We start from the raw sequence: 17,910 nt of genomic DNA, 5'->3' as shown, positions 1-17,910 counted from the left end.
GGATATTTTCTCCGTTTCTTAGTGGTTGTTATCAAACTTACTCAAAAACGGTAAAAAGATACAGATGGAAAGAAAAAGCTCATTTTATATGGAAATTTTCTACAGTTAATTCAATTCACCAGTTTAAATAAGATTTTTAGAAGATACGGAAAACTATCCCAAAATTTGAAGCCAATCATAATAGAACGGAAAATTTACTGCATCCAGCTCGCAATTGGTACCAAAAATGTCAAGATTCCTAATTTTTTTGAGAAAAATCTCCCAGTCTAGTGAGCAAATTATCATAGATCTTTGAGAATGTAGAGCGTTCGAGATCAAAAGAATTAGAGAATTTAGAAAAGAAGTAGCTATGTTTAAGTAAACCTCGAGAAAATAAGTATGGGTCTTCAAACGATTCAAATGAAAATTTTTTGATGAATTTACTGGTCTGGGATATGGACATAGTTTTCACTTGCTTACAATTGAACATTTACTACGAATGACTAGTTTTGAAGAATTGAAAATAAAATCCGAAGAAGTGTTTCAGTCCCTTAAAAGTTTCTCTGCATGACTGGCAAAAAAATTGAAATAATTCGTGATAAGAAGTACAAGAACCTGAAAATTCAACAGAATAATTTATCTTTGCTGAGAAGAAAACATGGTGTGGCACATGAAGAAGAAAGTGACAAGGAAATCGAAAGTTAACTCAGTTTTTGTTTCAAATATATTATATTTTTTGTCTTTTACATATTTAAAAGTTTTTCCAAATTGTTTCTAAATTCTTTTTATTTATTTGAATTAATTGTTCTTGAACCAAAGCTTAGTTTTTAAAGATTTGTCAGTGCCAATTGTTAAAAGCACATTTAAAGACAATTGATCATTTTATCATAAATTGTACATAACCACTATGTACAGAACCATGACAATCAAAAAAGCAATCAATAATCTTGAACGAATCAGATTTATATAAGGATTTTTGAAATTTTAGAAATATATCCAGAAACGCTGAACCAAGAGTTTGTGTTGTAGCAAGTTTTTGATTAGAACTTAGATAATGTCTCTTGAATTTTTTTCCAAATAAGTCGTTTCTTTGAAATATTAGGCTTCTTTTTGGCCTTTTTTCATAATAAGTTATGTTGAACTGCTCGAATAAACAGATTGAACACTTCTCCGCTTGATGTAACAACAATTGAATAGAATCTGTGTTTGAACAAAGTGTAAAGACAGTCAATTTCTTGATATATATTTAAACATATTTAATTATTTTCTGCAGAATTTGGCTAAGAGATATTCCAATTAAATTCAAATGGAAATCATTATTCTCCAAAAACGAAAACAGTTGTGGGTAGAGGGTCAAAAATCTTAGGTTACTATGTATTTTTCGTAAAATTCCTTCGAAACAGAAATAAATAACGATTTTTCATTATAATCTGAATAAAAGCTGGGGAGAGCTTGACACAGAGCAGCAACCATCTGAAAAAATGATTTTTGCAGAGAATTGTGGATTTATATAGTAGAATTACCGCCTACGCCATTTCGATTTTTGGAATTTTTCTCACAAAAAATTCAATACTTGGTACTAATTCCATATATGGAAATCATGATGAATCATACTATTTACTTCCTTTTTTATCTAATCTCATTATCATTTCTCTCATTTCTCCTCATCTGATCAGTTTGTTCTTCAAAAATTTACTCAAGAAAAAACACTAGTTCTAATTATATTGAATACACAAAAAATCAAAAAAAAAAATTGGGAGATTTGCTCGGTCTTAAAAATCCTCAAGAGGAAAATGTAATTTGAACCCTGCTTTCAGCTATTCAGGAAAATTGAGTTGGGAAAAATCGAAAAAAATCAGCAGTCTATCTTGGTGAAAAATAAGGACAAGCAATCTCGGCAATTAGAAATACTGTTATTGACGATGCTGAAAACCTTGAACTCGTTCCTATATTGGAACTCACTACTGACAAGGAGTCAATATTGATCAGGAGCTTGCCAATTGCAACAACGTGTATGACATTACCTTATGACAGCACCTTACAAAAGAAGACAAGTTTGTGTCACGATCAAGAAGTACAATGTTAAAAAACCTCCTTTCATTCAGTTTCGACTCTTCACTGCAAAAGAGAATGAACCAGTGAAACAAGTTGCGTATGTCAACTATACTTTGAATGAATTCAAAGATCTATCCAAAATTTTGGGGAGACTTTATTTTTGTTGATAATTGTAAGCCTCAGTCATATTTTGTGATGTTCTTTTTTGTTTGGTAATTTAAATATTATTGGTTCAAAATTTTTTCTCACTGAAGTGTACATTTAGAGCTAGGATATCTGAGGAAATTTCAGACAAAACAAACAACATAATCGAAATTGACTTAACACATTAACCAACTATCAGTTGATTTTCCAGTACTTAAACAAAAAATTTATTTTACTTACTGTTTTATCTAAATTTATGTAAATTACGTCTTATTTGAACAAATTTACAAACAACAATGTAGCTTTAAATGCAAAACTTGTCAATATTTTTTGAATTTTGGTATTCCAACGGTTGTTTTCAATTTTTTTTCTCATAAGTTGAAGTTTTGATTGGCTACATGAATTTCCTAAAACAAATTAGACTCTAAATAGAGGACAATTTTTTTTATGGTGATTGTTATAACAAAATAAATTTAGAGTGATGCAACAGTTAGTTTTTTTTTAAATTCTTTGTTTATTTCGGATGCGCCCTCCCTCAGAGGTTCGAACCCCTTCCGACCCAAAGGGTCCTCCCTTTGGTACTTTTTTCAAATGCCCAAAAATGGTTTTTTACCGTTGTTTTTAAAAAACCTCCCTGCGGTGAAGAAACTTTCGTCGGAAAAGGAAGCGTTTTCTTAGTGCTTTAGGAGAGCTCGGAAAAACAAACCAATGGAAGGGCCTATGAAACAAAAGTTGAAGATAAGGAACATCAATTCGATTACTGTTTTAAAATTGATGCCAATACAAAATCTAGAGTTGTCAGACAGACTTGTGGTTGTTTTTAATACGATATACCAAAAAGAAAACAAAAAAAATGTATATTTTAGTAATTTCTTTTTTCACTGGTTAGAAATAGAAGAAATCAAAAAAATGTTTGACAAAACTTTTTTTACCCCATTGAAGATATTGACTCCCTGTAATCAAAACTAAAACAATTTTTACCTCCGATCACTTTCTGTGAAGTTCTGAGAGTTTGACAATTTTGCCATCCCCTGGAATGAATTATGCGCGTTTTGAAGATTTTTTTAAATAATGCTGAAATCGTAGCGCGAATGATTTATGCGTGGTGAATTATACCGCAGAACAAGACCGCTTCAAATTGAATTGAGTCGGAATTTTCAGAGCAGTCAGAACCTTCAGAGCTTCAGCCCTGACATATCAGCAGTTTTTTTTGTTCATCTGCCGTTTTATTTAGCTCTGTGCGGTGTGTAGAACTCTTAGTAGACAATAAAGAGTAAGATCAAAATTTTACCACATACACTTTGTCAAGTACAAAAAGTTTTATAATTACATAATATTTTCTAGACCATTTGACTCAATCCAATTTAGAAAAATTTCATAGCGTGAACAAAATTCCACACTTGCTACATCCTAGAAGAACTCTGGAATTATTCCGAATTGGTGGAATTGTCATTTTTGAAAAAAAAGTAGTAGTAGTGATAGTATAAGACTTCAATTACTCATATGAGAGTTACAATTTCGTGAGCAAGATAAAAGATGAACAAAAAAACAGTGACATTAGAAATAAAATAGTTCACAGATAATGACTAAAAACGACTATCAAACACTTGGTACAGCATCGACACTTCAAGTATCAGGTAAAAAATCTGCGCAGGCTGTATATGATTCTGGAGTGCTCTTGTTGCGAGATTCGTAAAAAACGCTTGAAGTTTGATGACGTGTCTTCTATGTTGATGTTGCATAGTTGCATAAAATCGTTGACACAATCAAAAACAATGAACAAAAAAAAACATTTTTGTCAATAGCTAGTGCCCAAACCGATGCTTCTGTCGAAACAACTGGTTGCTCCGAAGATCTCTCTCCGATATTTTCAGGCAAAATCGATCATCAAAGAGAATGCAATCAAGGTCTAATGGTATGGTGGCGAGAAGACGGGTATCTTTCTCGGTGAGCTGTTCGGAAATTGGCAAAGAATTCGAATACATTAAAAGAGTACAAAAAGTAAGCATCCAAATGACCACCTAAGCATCAGGTAAATAAGCTATTCTATCTTATGAAGCGAGCAGAGACTGGGAAATCACGCTGAATACTCATATGAAACTATAGAAAGATTATAAGATTTGACGAAGATTCAAATGCGTGTTAATTTCGAGCCCAAGATCAGCAGCAGTCCTTTTCAGCTCTGATTCGCTGCTTCTGACAAACAATTTCAGTTCTTTAGAAGCCTTGAAAATTTTCAAATTTTGAAACTCAGTTGATCATCAGACGCTCATAATTTTAATGCATATAAATCGCCTCGCAAGTTTCGATTTACATCAGATCCTGTCGCGAGTAAATTCGTATCATCGGCATAACAAAAGCGAGTAGAAAAAACCGGTAAATCAAGCATGTCATCAATGAAAATGAAGAGAACAGGCGGTTTCAGAACACTTCTTCGAGGATCTCCAACTGTAACAGGTAAAACCTGGGACAGTGTTCCATCTACATTCTTCCTCTGAGAACTATTCTTAATATAAAAAGACAGGAGATAATCAACGAAACCCCGTATTTTTTAACCAAAAATAATCACAGCTGAAGAAACTTTTTAAATTGAGACATCAATAACTTTAACTTCCATCAAAAATATTTAAATAAAATAGAAAAAGTTGTTTGAAAACCACTTCAAGCTTAAAATCGGAAAAAAAAAGTAAAACAATGATAAAAATTTTTGTATTTTTTTGAAGGTTTGATTGTAAACATGCCATGAGTACTAACGTAACATGACTGAAAAAATTCACGATATACAAATTGCGTGAAAATTACAATTATACAAAACCTAAAATAAATTGGAAGTCAAAACATAAAGTAAATGGTTTGGCAATCATTAATAGGCACAAAAATTAAAACGAAAAAGCTGAAAAAATATATACTTTTTTTTAAATTAAAAAGTCAAGTCGAAATTTTTGTTGAAAACAAGCGCAAATTATAAGCAAAGGAAAGCCATCTTGGTACGTAAAACATTTGATTTTCATTTTTGACGAGACACGCTTAATCGGCTACTATCAAACATAAGAACGCAGAACAAAATACTCCTACGTAGGTCATTCAAGCAAAATTTCAATTTCTTGGGAATTTACTCTTTTAACTAAAGAAGGAAGTGGATGCCTTCAAACGTTTATCAGATTGGAAGCTAAATTGTTTGTGTGTGGTGGCGTTTGTTTTCTTCAGACAAATTTTGACTTTTCAACGAGCACTTTTGTCTAATGATTTAATTTAATATAAGCCTTATATTAAATAAAGTGTCACCTGCGGTCGTTTAAAAAATATATTGGGGCTTCAAAATAATGATTTCTGATAATTTGATATTATTGACGTGTGATGTATTGAGTTCTCTGAACCTAAAAGGCTGAGAAATCTTTACAAATTGAATTTAAATACAAATTGAATGGTTTGGTCTTTAAATACGTTACTATACGCTAAATATTTTTTTTCCGAGTTTCGATACGAAAGTAACGGAAAATTTGTGCTCGGGTGGATTTTTTTTTCTTCAGTCAAATTTTGTCTTTTTTACTAGCCTTTTTGACGGATTTTTTTGCATCATTCAAAATTTTTTGTTGTTTTGAGCTTAAATTTGAAAAGTTTTTTCACCTGGATCATTTTTCGTAAAGTTAACACGCGATATCTTTCGCGCTTTCAATGTTTGCGTGACCAGAGATTCAATCCGCCTAAGAAATAAAAAAAAACTGGTTGAAAGAAGCTCATTTGTAAGAATTGATTTGGATAGGAGCAAAATTTATCACTTTGTTCTTCATATTGCGTGTGGGGGGATATTTTTCACAAAAACTCTAAATATTAACAAAAATTTTTCATTTTCAATTATTACATTCAATTATTATATGTTATTACTACTCCATAGACCTTTAGAGGAAGTCAAAACATTCAGGGCCTTGCCCTGATACGAGCAGTTTTGTATCAATTCAGTATGGCCTGAAAAATGACATAAAACATGGGGAAAAAGAAGACTGTTGTAAGAATGGAAAACATTTTTGTGCGGATATGATTTGACACTGAGCTGCATTTGGTAGATCAACTAATACGGCGAAAAAGCTCACAATATTCCTTTAAAAAATGAAAATAAACATCAATTTTTTTTTAATTTAACAAAGTTAACTTTGGAATCTCCAGTCAACATTAAACGATTTTTAAATAAAATTTTATGTTCATGCTCAGTAGCGCATTTAGGGAGGGGGGCGACGCTCCCCTCAGGGATTCGACTCCTGCCCACCCAAAGAGTCCCCTTTTTACTATCTTGAGATATCAGTTTTTGGCTGACTGACCTTAAACTTTTTGTAAAGGCGCCAATCTATACTCAATTTGAGGAGGGAGCGCGCGCCGACAAAAATGCGAATTTTTGGTCAAAATTTTCCAAACAGTGTGAAAAACGCCTTTTTCTGGTCCTTTTCAAAACTTAAAGAAGATTTGTTCAAATTAGGGTCTTTATAGTGGTTTCGGAGAGATCAAAAACGCATTTGGTCGACTATTACGAGGCCAAACTGTGCACGGTTAGGCGCACAATTTTGTGTCTGTATGTTCCTGGATTCCAGAGACAAGTCTTTAAATAATTTCCAAAATGTAAGTAAATTCCACAAAAAAAATTCAGTGGATTCCGCATACATATACTTGTAACGTAAATTTTGTCGGTACATTTATTTTGTTGCGGATTCCGCAACAAGCTAGTGTAGTTAAATGTTCTGGATTCCGCAACTGAAAGTGGATTCCTCAAAATTCAAGTGGAATCCGCAAAATATAAGTAGAATCCACAAACGTAAGAGAAATCCGCAAAATTCATATGCGAAATCCGCAAATGTGAGCGGATTCCGCAAATTATAAGTGGATTCCTCATTTTTGCTTATTACTGAAAATGCAGATGAACAATTAAAAGCTAGAGGTGGATTATTTTATTCATTATCTGTAGGAACGCGCAATTTGAAACCAAGGACTTATCCATTTGTCAGCAGACTCCACAAACGAATCTGATATTTGGGATCGGAAAATACAATCAGCGAAAGCCATTTAGGACTTAAGATGGTTTGAAATGGGTTTGAAATGGCTGTTCAGAGTTTGAAATGGCAGTTCATGTTTGAAATGGGGGCAGTTAAGTCACTCATCTGTATTTGAGAGGAGATGGTTCAGTTAATGTTAAGAAATCATCATCAGTATTTGAGATGAGATTTTTCAGTTTAAAATGGCAGCTAAGTCACTCGTCAGTATTTGAGATTAGATGGTTGAGTTGGTTCAGAAAATATCATCGCACTCATCAGTATTTGAGATGAAATGGTTCAGTATTTGAGATGAGATGGTTCAGTATTTGAGACAAGATAAAGGATTGCTGGATAGCATTTTTTGAAAGCTGAACTGAAATTTCATCTGAAAACTTGATTAAAAAATCCTCGTTTAATTAAAACTGAAAAGAAAAACGTATGCAAGCGGTAAAAAATACAGTATGAAAAATAAAATATTGTTTTTAAATATTGTTGAGCAATTGGATCACTTTTTCTGTTCTTTTTACGGCTGTTTCTGGATCCTTTCCCTCGAAAACTCCACCATCGACAAAGCGTCTCTGTTGTCTTAATGATCACTGAGGTATTCGTAGTCTAGTGTGTTTGTTGAAAAATTCTCAAGATAAAGTTTGCGTTTACTTCTCTTATTGAATTTAATTTTCTCTTTTCACAAATTTGTACTCAAATCGTTTGACGTTTTTGGGTTCTGATGTTTGAGCGTATTTAAAATAAAAGCTTTAAAAGAGTCAAGTGGAGTATCTTTATCCGGACAAACTAAGGGTGTAATACTATCGAACTGCAGACTCGAAAGGAAATCAATTATTTTGTCCAGTGAAGAGTGCAAAGAATAACTGCACCGAATGGTTCTCTCAGACACTGCTTTAACCAATCTTCCAAGCCTTATCTCGTTTTTAGTGAAGAACATTGCGGTTGGAATGGTTGTAAGCACTTTTGGACTTGGGAGGCCCTGCAGTTTCAAGTTCGCAGATGTAGACGACAGCTTGCAGAAATGGATTTTAGTACTTTCGCCATCTACGGTGAGCTAATTTTCAATTGACGGAACAAATTTGCACAGTTGATGTTGACATAATGAAACAATGAACTTTAGTGTTGAGTCTAAGTGCAAGCTTTTCCATTAAAAACCCATAAACGTAGCGAGTTTTGTGACCGCAATATTTTGAAATGAACAGAGTCTTGCGGACACGGCTTGAAAGATGGCTGAAAGACATCTCGTCCTACAAGGTATAAAATTGGAATTTGTTTTGAAAAACGTTGTGTCGATGTACAAGTTGTTAAAATTGTGAACAGCAGCTTCTTGTAAATTCTCAAAAAGTTGGTTGATTCGCTTCGTATGACCAACTTGCTTTCTGAAATCGCCAGTAAAAAGGACAGATTTATCTTTGGAAACTAGTAACAACATCACTGAATCTGGACAATGACCTGCAGGAATAAGAGTGACAGTTAGGATATGAGTCTCGTCCCTTCCGATGAAACATTCAATGATATCTTATTATCTGAATCCAGAGGTATTATATAGGGAGTTAAGTGAACATAAGGCGGCCATACAATCAATAAAGCAGCCAAAACTTAATGACAATAAATTTTTAACTTATAATCTTTTAAACTTTCGAAGAGCTCAGGCTCATTAAGGCCCACCATGTGATCTGTATGACAGTGCGAAAGAAAACAAACCGTATATTTGAGGTTCTCACCATTGAAGCTGCAAATTAAAACCCCAGGAAATTCTGATGTTGGACGGGGAAAGTCTGACATAATTATGGAAAGGAAAAGGAGTTAATTAAAATGAGGATTTATGAACCGTGAGTTATTAAAATGAGGATTGAAGATACATTTCTAAAATTTTTCAGAAAGGAGAAGGCCACCACCTTTCGATCCTCATGAGCTCGTTTTGAGTGTGAACATCTATAATTTGTTAATTTATACAGCCAAAATTTTAATCATTTGGGCGCACCATTAACATTACACGAGTGGATCCAAAAAACAATAACAATTAGCTTCAGTAAAGCCAATTTTCTCAAGTCAAAAAGAAATACTTGGGAATTTTAATTCCAAAAACATGTAGCTGAACTATCATTAAAAATTTAACCAATATGAACTACTATGTAGCACCAATAAAAATTTAAAACAAGGCCCAAAAGAAATACCCTACAGCTGGAAGCACTAAAATTTATCAGATGTGGCAATAAAGAACAAAGATAACTAAATCTAAAGTTTAAAGTTTTAGATAGAGGAAAAAAGACGTTTAATGACTGTATAACTGAGTGATTCTGATTAAAAAACTGATAAAAATAAGGGTCGTAGAGAGGAAGCTAACTGACGGCATTTGATGTAGCACCAGTGACGGCAATTGATCATAGCTCCAGAGACGGCGATTTTAGGCGGCGATTTGAGTCGACACCACGGCGATTTGCACTAAAAAAACGATTTTCTAATAAAAACCTAAAATATTTTAGTCAAAGTATTTTCTAAAGTAACTTCTTAAGTCATTAAGTAATTTAGTAAAATTAGTTTGAGATTCTAAAATTTAGATAGCCGATGACTGGCTTTGTGAGCACTCATCAAGCGGCTAACCTTGTTTTGCTTTTGCGAGTTGAACTCTGATTGAGCCTGGTATTTGCAATCGGTTGAATTCTGTATTGAGCCGGGCATTTGCGTAACAAAAAACGGTTGAATTCTGATTTGCATAAGACGATTGTTTGCACTAAAAAAACAGTTTTCTAATAAAACTAGTCATAAAAAATTTTACTAATATAATTTGAGATTTGAGATTCTGAACCTTTACTGATAAGTGAGGGCATTCTGTCTGTACGGTATACTGTAACATACTGTCTGTACACACTGTAGCATACTACACAGGTAAAAAAAAACAGTTTTCTCATAAGCTAGTCAAAAACCATTTAAGTAAAATATTTTGAGATTTTGAGACTTTACGAGGAGGGTCCGACCCCAGGCGGGTTTGCAGACCCGGCGACTGACGGCGCTGCTCGTCCGCGACTGCACCCCCGCCCGCTTGACCAATTATAGGGCAGAGTGTCATTGTCGGTATGGCTGGATGAGCCGACGATTCGGCCATCCTAGGCCACAACGAGCGCGCAACCGCGACCGCGCCCCCGCACGTACGAAAACGCAGGAGCATCCGAAGCAGTGCTCTCCTCCTCGTCACTGCCCGAGAGCAGATCAAAGTCGGAGATACTCCCAAGCTGCTCCGGTTCCGACTCCGAGTCCGAGTCACGGATGGGCACCACTGTCTCCACCTCTATCTGCTCGCCTGCCTCCTCATCCTCATCCTCATTTGGCTCCTCGTCCTCGTCCGTGTTAGAAGAACTAAAAAAAATTAAAACATGACCGATATGGAGGAAAGGTTGGATGTTCTTTTGTGGTTTACATGGGAAAGGTTCAAGTTAGTGGTCAAAGGTGGAAAGAAGAGGTTGTTCACCTGGCAAGTTTAACAAAAAACAAAGTCAAAAGTAATAATTACCAGTGCAAGAAGCTACTGAAAGGCGCCAAGTTCTGCCGACAGAAGGGGCACTTTTGATGAAAATCATCCAAAACCTTCAGCCAGCAAACAAAGCACAGCTTGTGCGCCACAACCCCGTCATGGATCTTATACAAATCCTTACCCTCTTCGCAACAGATCGGGCTAGTTGTCCATTCATGTTTTCTGAAATTCAGTAGTTTAGTTAGTTACTCAGACTGCATGCTGAAAATTAGAATCATATATTATAATTTCTAGAAAAAAAAACAGTTTTATAATTTCAATTAATAAATTTAGACTTTTTGTACACATTTGTTGAAAAAACTGCAAACATTATCTGTTATTCGAATTTGGTAATAGAAAGTTTTCAGGCCCTTTTGACTGATAATAGGGCGGGCAATGCTCCCAGTGGCAACGCTCCGCATGACGCAAGATGGTGTTGGAAGAGACTGTCCATCTTTATTCGCCAGCCTTTCCTTAGTTGCTGGCTAAAAATTTAAAATTATCAAATTTTAGCACGAGAGGTTAAACTGAGTTTTTGGAATGAATTAAGCATTTCAGTATACGGGATGACGAAACTCAATTTTGGGATCGATTGAGTATGTCAGTATATGCGATTAAAATGGGTGCAGTTTTTGGGATACGGAAGTAAGTATTTCAGTATCTGGGATGAAATTCGGCCAGAAGTAATTACATACAATGTTCTGGCAAGGTGGTTATCTTAGGCTTTGTCGTGCGCCTTCAGAATTCTCGAGACCTCCTCCAGATCTTCCTATTCTTGCGGCGGTATCGTGTCTCTGGTGCTATAAAAAAACATCTTTCTCTATTTTCATTTATTTCGACAAAAGTCTATCAGTTTAATCTTTGATACTAACCACAGATGCACCATAAGCTCATTCAGAGCCAACATCAGAAAAGCAGGGTAACATCGGATATTCTTGCAATATTTGCTTGTTGTTGACCGACGGGCCATCAAATAAAATGTTTTCAGCCTAAAAGAAAAAAGAACTAAATGGAACATATTTCTGAATTTCGTTGAAAAAATTGTGCACCAAACTTTGATTAACCTTTCACTAAAATGTACATCACAGATGTATCGGAGAAATCTTGGTGAAATTGCACCAGCCTATAGAAATTCGTGGCGGCCGACAAGAATTTCGTGGCGGCCGACAAGGAAGCATCATCATCAATGATGTTCCAGAACATTGGCGGCATTGATCGAGACAAATTTTGAACATCACCTGGCTTAATTGATCGTATATATTTCTAGGATTGAACGCAAACGTGAGGTTAATCTTATTTGAAAACTGAACCCCTGGTGAATTGGAGTCTAATTACTTTTCAAACTGATTAACTTTTCCTTTAAGATGTACCGTCTAGCTCTGACTTCCTCGAGGTATTCCTCCAAAAACTCGTCAATGAAATCGTCCCCATTCATTCAGCTGTCAAACTGGCAACTATCCGCAGGCCCTGTTAGTTATGGAAATTAGCCGATGGAAATATCAAGGCTCCTTGTTGGCCAATAAACCAGTCTGACTGGATCCAGTTGACAAGATCAACCGCAGGCACGCACTATATTAGACTTGAGGCAGGCATGCTCTAACGAAATACCCGAAAAGATGATCGAAAATAATTATAACGCCTTTGAGCTAATTTTAGTTTCAATTGTTTACTTGCGGAAGTTTCTCTCTTTGTTCGCCATATTCAATTGGAGGTAACAGGTCAATATGACAGGCACTCGTGCTAAAAGAGTTGCCTTAAGCCACGGCAAAACTCAGCGGTTTTTCCCCAAGAGCTTTTGGTTTTGGTATCCGCGCCAGAGGAGGTCGTTGATCTGTCCTCAGATCTGCGTCAACCAATCTATGAAGTGGCGAAATGGAGCCTGGTAGAGGAAAGGGCGAAACGAACTCTGGTACGAGAGGAAGTGGATCTGGCCTCAGACACGGACCATTTGGTACCTCGGGAAGCGGTACGATCCTTGTTGGCGCAGCTGGCGCACCGATTGGCAACTGGCCGGTGACTTCCGAGGTATGTTCATCGATAGTATTTGTCACTTCTGGAGCAGTAACTGTAGTACCAATATTACCTGGAGCAGTGCCCTTGGCAATTTCACCGTCATTCAGTGAAGTAGAGGGCTAAAAGAGTGATGTTGATTCAATTGCATACTATTATGTAAAAGAAATACGGCGTTTTGTTACATACAATTTGAATGGTCAAAATGGGTCCCTCATCCTCCGGCTCCATTTTGCACAAAATCGTCACCAATTGTTCCTGCTTGTACCCGCTCGTCGCATCTGGCTTTTTTGGTTCCTGCTTGCACCAGGAAGTCGTCACATCATGCCCATTTCTGCAACGCACGTGTTTGTTCCAGGAGGTCGTCTTGCTCGTCGTCTTGGTCTTGGTTTTGGTCGTCTTTCTGTTTCTGCTGGTTCCCAACGCATTTTTTACGGTAGTCCCTCTGGTTGTCTGCCTCATCGTCGTTCTCGTGATACAGTCTAGTTGCGCAGACGTTGACTTTATTATTTGGCTTAGTGCTAACAAAGTTTGAATATAAAATCTGGAACATAGGGTTGGATGTTCTTTTGTGGTTTACACTGGGAAGGTTCAAGTTAGTGGTCAAAGGTGGAAAGAAGAGGTTGTTCACATTGCGCCAAGCTTAGTTAGTTTAACAATAAACAAGGTCAAAAGCAATAGTTACCAGTGCAAGAAGCTACTAAGAGGCGCCAAGTCCTGCCGACAGAAGGGGCATTTTAGTTGAAAATCCTCCAAAACCTTCCGCCAGCAAACAAAGCACAGCTAATGCGCCACATCCCCATCATGGATCTGATACGAATCCCTCCCCTCTTCGCAACAGATCGGGCAAATTTCATGGTCTGGTTGTTCATTCCTGTTTTCTAAAATTCAGTAATTTAGTTAGTTACTCAGACTGCATGCTAAAAACTAGAACCATATATTACAATTTATAGAAAAAAAAACTTTTCTAAAATGTCAATTAATAAATCCAGACATTTTGTACACATTCGTTGAAAATACTGTAAACAATATCTGTTATTCGAATTTGGTAATAGAAAGTCTTCAGGCCCTTTTGACTGATATTAGGGCGGGCAATGCTATCACTGGCAATGCTCCGCATGCATGACCACAATGGTGTTGGAAGCGACTGTCCGTATCTTCTTTATTCGCCAGCATTTCCTTAGTTGTAGGCTTAAAATACAGAAGTATCAAAGTGTAGCGTGAGAGGTTAAACTGAGTTTTTGGGATGAATCAAGAATTTCAGTATACGGGATGATGAAACTCAATTTTCGCAATCAATTGAATACTTCAGTATATGCGATTAAACTGGCTGCAGTTTTTGGGATACGGTATTAAGTATTTCAGTATCTGGGATGAAAATCGGCCAGAAGTACTTACGTACATTTTTCTGGCAAGGTGGTTATCTAAGGCTTTGTCGTGCGCCTTCAGAATTCTCGAGACCTCCTCCAGATCTTCTAACTATTGCGGCGGTATTGTGTCTTTGGTGCTATAAAAATATCTTTCTCTATTTTCATTTATTTCGAAAAAAATGTATCAGTTTAATCTTTGAAACTAACCACAGATGCACCATAAACTCATTCAGAGCCAACGTCGGAAAAGCAGGGTAGCATCAGATAATCCTGGAATATCTGCTTGTTGTTGACCGGCGGGGCCATCAAATAAAATGCTATGCAGCCTAAAGGAAAAAGAACTAAATGGAACATATTTCAATACTTCGTTGAAAAAATTGTGCACCAAACTTTGTTTAACCTTTCACTAAATTGTACATCACAGATGTACCGGAGAAATCCTCGTGAAATGGTGTTATTGCACCAGCCTGCGATAACAGCAGGTAGCTTGACTCCTTCGTCGGTACTTCTGTCTTCTCCCAATTCCTTTGATGTATATGTCTCAGCGACACATCCTTGACTGCTTTTGGGATAAAGAGTTCCGTGGCGGCCGACAAGGAAGCATCAGCATCAGTGATGTCCCAGAACATTAGCGGCATTGACCGGAACAAAAATTGAACATCAGCTGGCTTAATTGATCGTATATATTCCTAGGACTGAACACAAATGTGAGGTTAAACTTATTTAAAAACTGGACCACTCGGTGAATAGGAGTCTAATTACTTTACAAACTGATTAGCTTTTCCCTTAAGATGTACCGTCCAGCTCTGAGGTCCTCGGGGTATTCTTTCAAAATTTTGTCAATGAAACTGTCCCTATACATTCGGCTGTCAAACTGGCAACTATCCGCAGGCCCTGTTAGTTGGCTTTTGAGCCCTTTGATGGATTTAGCCGATGGAACTAACAAGGCTCCTTGTTGGCCAATAAACCAGTCTGTCTTTCTAGACAAAAATTTGAAAAACCAGTCCAAAAAGGCATTTTTTGGCCCTTTTTGGAAAACTATGACCAAAAAATCCTTTTTTTTGGCCCGCGCTCTCCCCCTTAAAATAAGTATATATTGGTGCCAAAGGCGCCTTTAGAAAGTTTTTAGGGTCGGTCGGCCAAAAATGGATTTCTTAAAAAGTAACAAAGGGGGACTGACCTGAGGGGTGGGATTGTCCGCTCCCCCGCCCCCCCCCCTTAAATCCGCCTCTGTGCTAGTCTAAACGACGCCAAACTATCCTTGATAGTAACATTTTCGTTTTGTGATAGCAAATGCAGCATGCGATTGAATTTCATTCCAACTTTTAAGCAGGGCGGTAGATTCAAGGAACAAACTTCTTCAAAATCGACAGCTAATTGCTTCAAAACATCCAGTGTCAAGAATAAAGTTTGCGTCTGAAATACATATATACCAAATTTCAAATGTTTTATGAAAAATGGTAAGGCACCAAATCGTAAAACATGTACATGGGCAAATCTAATAGTTTTGCAAAGGTCTGGAAACTTTTAAAAAAAACATGAAAAAAAAATATTTTCCAGATTCATTGATTAAACAAATTTGCACTGTTTTGAGTATATGGAAAATTGGCTGAGCCGCATCAGCCTTATAATAACAGCAGATATCCATTGACAGTAGGTACAATTCTAACGAAAAATTCCACAGACTGAAAACAGATACTGACTTTTAAAAAAGTCAACTTCCGACAAGCTGACACATTTCGAAAAATAGAAAGCGGCACCTTGCAAAAACAAGCAAAAACAAGGATAGCCGTTTACTGTGCAAGAAGCACAGAATGTTCCGACCATAGTTTTATAAAAAACACACTTTTTTCAAATTCGTTTCGTTTTTTCTGTGTGGTGTGATTAAAAAGATCTGAACGAAAAACAAAAATTTAGGCCAGTTCGACAGTCATAATCAAATACGCCGATTGAAAAACCGATTTTGTAAAACAATGACCAAAAAAATAAAAATTTTAAAGTCCATATCAAAAATTTTCAAAGAAATTTTCTTTTGTTTGCGGAAAATTTTTGAATTTTTGAAATTTTTGATTTCCAAAAGGGCGCTACAAAATTTCAACAACTAAATGTAGTTAAAAAAAAACTAAATTTTTACAGCTTAATTTAAATTAAAATTAGCTATGGTAAGCCTGGATGCTCACCTTATTAGCTCGAAATAAGACCCTAAGTCAAAAACTTCAGACCGGTTTCGCTCGACACTGAGAAAATTTTTCAAATTCTTAAAGTCGTTCATATCACGACTGAAAGGGCCTCAAATTAAAACATCATCCGACTCGTTCTAATGACTAATTGTGTAACTGTTTTGCACGGAGAACCAAAAAAAGACCCAAATATAGTTTCTCCACATTTTTCAAATGATCAGAACAACAACGATCAATAGAGACGAAAATCCAAGATGTGAATTTTTAATTTTAAAAAGATTTAAAGTTGTTGCATCACACTCATAAAAAGATCCTCAGAGAGTTTTTATTCTTGAAAAAAAATTAAAAACTATAATACGGACGGACTTTCAGTAGTGCAGAATAGAGTGAAAGAGAGAGAGAGAGAGAGAGAGAGAGAGAGAGAGAGAGAGAGAGAGAGAGAGAGAGAGAGAGAGAGGAGGAGAAGAGAGAGAGAGAGAGAGAGAGAGAGAGGTAGAGACAGACAGAGAGAGAGAGAGAGAGAAGGATAGAAAGAAAGAAGGAGAGAGAGAGAGAGAGAAAAAAAGAAGAAGTGAGAGCGAGAGCGAGATAAATAGTAAGGAAGAGAGAGAAAGAGAGAGAGAGAGAGAGAGAGAGAGAGAGAGTAAGTGTGTGTGTGTGTGTGTGTGTGTGTGAGAGAGAGAGAGAGAGAGAGAGAGAAAGTGAAGAAGAGAGGGAGAGAGATAGCAACAAGAGATCCTTTCAGTGTTCAAGGTAAAGCTAATTTGAAGCTACTCACAATGAATTGTGAACTGAGCGCTAAGAACCATAGTAATCACACTGAAGTTTACTTAAATGTTTACCAGAGCTATCCATACTAAAATATGAATGTTTTCTTAGATTGTCTAGAAATTTCTAGAAAGGCTTAAAAATTGCCAACAGATTGCTGAAAAATTATTATGGGCTGAAGTTATTTTAAAAAGTTCCCAAGTATTCAGAGTTCCAAAAGCTAAATAGCGTGAAAAATGACCTTTTGAAGCTTTACCTGGCGTTTTCTTGCGAATAAATTGGTTGTGATATAAAATGATTTCGTTATGTTAGAAGCACAACAAAAACGTCACATATTAGAGAAGAAACTATGTTTTTTAGATTTTCGTATGATTTTATATCGGAGTTTTCTGTGCTACTTCTACAGCAACCAACATCTTCTGGTTGAATTTGAAAGTTTAGCCCAATTTTTTAAAGTCTACACAAACTTAAAAATAACCAACAGATAGCTGAAATATTTTCATGAGCTGAAATTGTTTTGAAAATCCAAAAGCTTAATAATATGCAAAATGACCTTTTGAAACTCCATCAGGACTTTTCATGACTATTAATAGAACGATTGTAGTAAGTGAGTTTTGAAGTTTTGTTTTTATTTTCTTTTTTCGAAAAACTATAGTCAAATATCAGGGGCGGATTTGGGGGGGGGGGGCACGCCTCCCTCCCTCAGGGATTCGACCCCCTGCCGACCCAAAGGGTCACCCCTCTGGTACTTTTTAAGAAATCCATTTTTGGCCGACCGACCATAAAATTTTTGTAAAGGCGCCTGTGGCGCCAATATAAACTAATTTTGAGGGGGGGGGGGGGGAGCGCGCGCCCGGAAAAAAAAA

Source organism: Symsagittifera roscoffensis, chromosome 8, assembly GCF_963678635.1.
Source record: "Symsagittifera roscoffensis chromosome 8, txSymRosc1.1, whole genome shotgun sequence".
Taxonomy (NCBI): domain Eukaryota; kingdom Metazoa; phylum Xenacoelomorpha; order Acoela; family Convolutidae; genus Symsagittifera; species Symsagittifera roscoffensis.
Note: the sequence above shows the minus strand (reverse complement) of the source record.